Here is a 4103-nt window from a genome sequence, read left to right on the forward strand (position 1 = left end):
CACGGTCTAGTTAAAAAGTGCCATGTGTCTTACTCCCACCTACCCCCTTGCATTTCCCCTCAAAATACCCGGTCCAGATGGTTTTCCCCTCAAATCAAGCTTCTCTCAAAACCATCTCCCCACACTGCTTTCCTCCTGCTTTCATCTCCAACGTTGGTTTTCAACCACTCTATTATCCGGCCACCATTTTTCCGACGAACATCGATTGAGCGGGTATATTTACATCAATCATCATTCAGTCGCTGCTTTCTTTCTTATTCTTTTGTTCCAAGCTTCTAGTTTTTGTTATATACGTTTCGAGTATGATTTTGTTTGTTTGGTTTATGAGAGAGAGATGGCGGTGATGACTCGGAATATTCAAGCTCAACAGACCGGAATGCAGGCATCTCTAACTAGAGATCGTTTGCGTGTCGATATTCCCGTTGAACTGAGCCATCTTCTCTCACAAATCAATTTTATTTTATATTAACTAGGAGCGGGTCGCCATAAACGGCCGGAAAATTCAAAGCTGGCTCCGAAATAGACGGAAACCAACAGACTTAAAGCCGCCGACGCCGTAGACGGTTCGAGCCATTGGAAACGGCAGACCAACGGTCACGTTCCCAACATGAGTGACTCAAAACCTTCAGATCCAAATCCGCCGCCGCCAGGGACGGCTAGAGCCGCCGACAACGGGAGACGAACATCCATCTGTTCGTTTGTCTTTGTTAAATCACTGTTTGACTGAAACCAACATATTCAAATTCACCATCGACATAGACGAAAATCAATAGGCTAAAAGGGATAAAAATGAGCCACCGCCAAGTACGGCTGGAGCCGCCGGCAACGGCAGGCCAAGAGCCACCACCTTTATGTTTTCATCTCTCTTCTCTCTAGATAGAGAGTTTTAGACCCGCCGCCGCATGGCAGGTGGTCGACAGTTGCCGGAGATGGAGTGGAGAGAAGACAGAGCTATGGTGTTTAGAGAGAGAAGTGTTGAAGTTGAATATGAGAAAAAGATGGGTGAAGAAGGTAGCACTTGCAATAAGCCAGGTGTCAGAAATAGCATGAGAGCAAGACACGTAAAGAATGAGCTGGTAAAATAAAAAAGCTGCTAGGACTTGTACTTTATGCATCAAAATGGCTATGGGTAGAACAGTAGAATCTGTGAGAGACCCTCTACTTTCAAATTAATATATATATATAATAGTTTTGATTTTTTTAAAGAATGAAGGATATTATATTGTTTTTATTAGATAATAATAATGATAATGATGAAGCTAAAGATATATTTATATTTGGACTGAGAGATTTGTTCTCACTTGATGTACACCTTGCTTCTGAATCTTGTTTATGTTTTTTGGGTGGCCGGATAATATGGTGGTTGAAAACCAACGTTGGAGATGAAAGCAGTAGGAAAGCAATGTGGGGAGATGGTTTTGAGAGGAGCTTGATTTGAAGGGAAAACCATCTGGACAGGGTATTTTAAGGGGAAATGCAAGGGGGGTAGGTGGGAGTGGGACACTTGGCACCTTTTAACTGGACCGTGAAAACCATTGGATTTTTTTGAAATCTATCGGGTCCGATATAATTCAAAGGACTATTTATGGAATATTGAAATTTCATGGACTATTTTCAGTTTCTCTCTCCTAGTTTGGACTACTTTCAGAATTTTTCCTTTTTAATTTATACATCTATAACATATATAATTAAAACCCCTAAAATCCTATGTGTCGCGATGTAGTCGCTCCCCCTTTTATGGAAGCCACCAGATTGCTTGATTTTTAAATGCAAGTCTCTCATTGATTTAACCTAAATTCATGGGTATGGGTCTTACCAAAACCAGATAGCTCTTAAATGGGTTATAACATCTCATTAAATTAAAAATTAATCTTACCAATTATTTGATAGGAAAATCCTATAAAATAGGGATATACTAAAATTTAATATCCAATTTAAAAAGAAAAAGATATTATTTATAATTAATAAACAATTTTATAGTAAAAAACATAAGTGGGTCATGGGTCACCAAATCCAGATAGTTTTTAAACTGGTTATAACCCATCATTTTTTTATGAAACCCTTTCATCATCAAACCCTAAGTATATTATTAACTTTCTTATAATAAAGAAATTAAAATCCAGAAAGTAAATATTAAAAAACGAAAAATATAAAACAACCATTCTCTCAATCCATCAGATTGCTTTATTTGTAAATGAAGGCTTCTCACGTATTTGATTCGAATTACGGGTAAAGGTCTCACCACACCCATATAGCTCTTAAACAGGTTATAACATCTCATTATATTAAAAACTAGATTTTATCCCCCGTATTACGAGGGTTGTTTTACATTATTCGTTTTTAATATTATATATGTATATTTGGATTTTAATTTTATTTATTGTAAGAAAGTTAATAATTAACATACTTGAGGTTTGATGATGAAATGGTTTCACAAATAAATAATATGTTATAATCCGGTTTAAAAACTATCTGGGTTTGGTGATACCCATTACCAGTTTATTTTATTTATTATAAAATTATTTCTTAATTATAAATAATATTATTTTTTAAATAAAATAGGATATTAACTTTTAGTATATCCCTATTTTATAGGATTTTCATATAAATATTTGATGAGATTATTTTTTAATATAATGAGATGTTATAACCCGTTTAAGAGCTGTCTAGGTTTAGTGGACCTTCACACTTGCATTCGGGTCAAACGCGTGAGAAATCTTCACTTACAAATAAAACAATCTGATGGCTTGAGAGAATGGTTTTACATTTTTCGTTTTTTAATATTTATTTTTTGGATTTTAATTTTCTCTATTGTAAGAAAGTTAATAATATACTTAGGGTTTGATGATGAAATAGTTTCATAAATAAATGATATGTTATAACCCGTTTAAAAGCTATATGGATTTGCTGACCCATGACCCGCTTATGTTTTTTACTATAAAATTGTTTATTAATTATAAATAATATCTTTTTCTTTTTAAATTGAATATTAAATTTTACCATATCCCTATTTTATAGGATTTTCATATCAGATAATTGGTAAGATTAATTTTTAATTTAATGAGATGTTATAACCCGTTTAAGAGCTATCTGCTTTTGGTAAAACTCATACCTATGAATTTGGGTTAAATCAATGAGAGGCCTCAATTTAAAAATCAAGCAATCTGGTGGCTTCCATAAAAGGGGGGAGCGACCACATCGCGACACGTGGGATTTTAGGGTTTTCGTTTACATATATTATAGATTAATCTCATCAAATATTTTGATATGAAAATCCTATAAAATAGGGATTTACTAAAAATTAATATCCTATTTTATTTAAAAAAATATTATTTATAATTAAGAAACAATTTTATAATTAAGAAAATAAATGGGTAATGGGTATCACCAAACCCAGTTAGCTTTTAAACCAGATTATAACATATCATTTATTTGTGAAACCATTTTATCATCAAATCTTAAGTATATTAATTATTAACTTTCTTACAATAAATAAAATTAAAATCCAAATAGACATATATAAATATTAAAAACGAATAATGTAAAACAAACCCCGTAATACGGTGGATAAAGTGGATAAAATCTAGTTGTGAGAGAGAGAGAAGTGAAATCAAATAAGAATTACCAAACAGTCATGAGCCCTGCAAATAATGCAAATAAGGGAAACGCCATCATGGAGTGGAAAGGACGTAAAAAGTGAAATACCAATCATCTATTTTGAAATATGATTTAAATGTTACAAATAATTTTTTAGTTGCTACTCATTTAACAGTTAACATAATACATTTATTTAATTTTAAAGCCATATCTTTGTTTCTTTCTTGCGGATTTCTATATAAATATATATACATTGGTAACGAACGTGCCATATGATGTGTGTATGTAACTGAGAACTACTCTAATTTAAAAAAAAAAAAAAAAAACAAGAACTGCATATGTGACTTGGACGATAATGAAAATACATGAGCGCGATACATATGATTTAACACTATAGAGGCAAAATGGACTTTACTCCATGGTGTTCTGTCTTCCTTATGCATACAAACAGATTTATAGTTTCCATATGTGACTAGTGAACACAGTAAAAAAGAATCTAAAAGTAG

General features: G+C 32.9%; 1 non-coding gene across 1 annotated transcript; it reads left to right on the forward strand.

Annotated features, from left to right (window-relative positions):
- Positions 1-333: 333 nt before the first annotated feature.
- Positions 334-437, forward strand: LOC143603647 (small nucleolar RNA Z107/R87). Its single transcript, XR_013148104.1, has one exon. It is a non-coding gene; the product is annotated as a small nucleolar RNA Z107/R87 (small nucleolar RNA).
- The last annotated feature ends 3666 nt before the right edge of the window (positions 438-4103 follow it).

This window comes from Bidens hawaiensis, unplaced genomic scaffold, assembly GCF_021521415.1.
Source record: "Bidens hawaiensis isolate Kalapana, Puna unplaced genomic scaffold, B.hawaiensis_p1.1 tig00062335_1, whole genome shotgun sequence".
Classification (NCBI taxonomy): Eukaryota; Viridiplantae; Streptophyta; class Magnoliopsida; order Asterales; family Asteraceae; genus Bidens; species Bidens hawaiensis.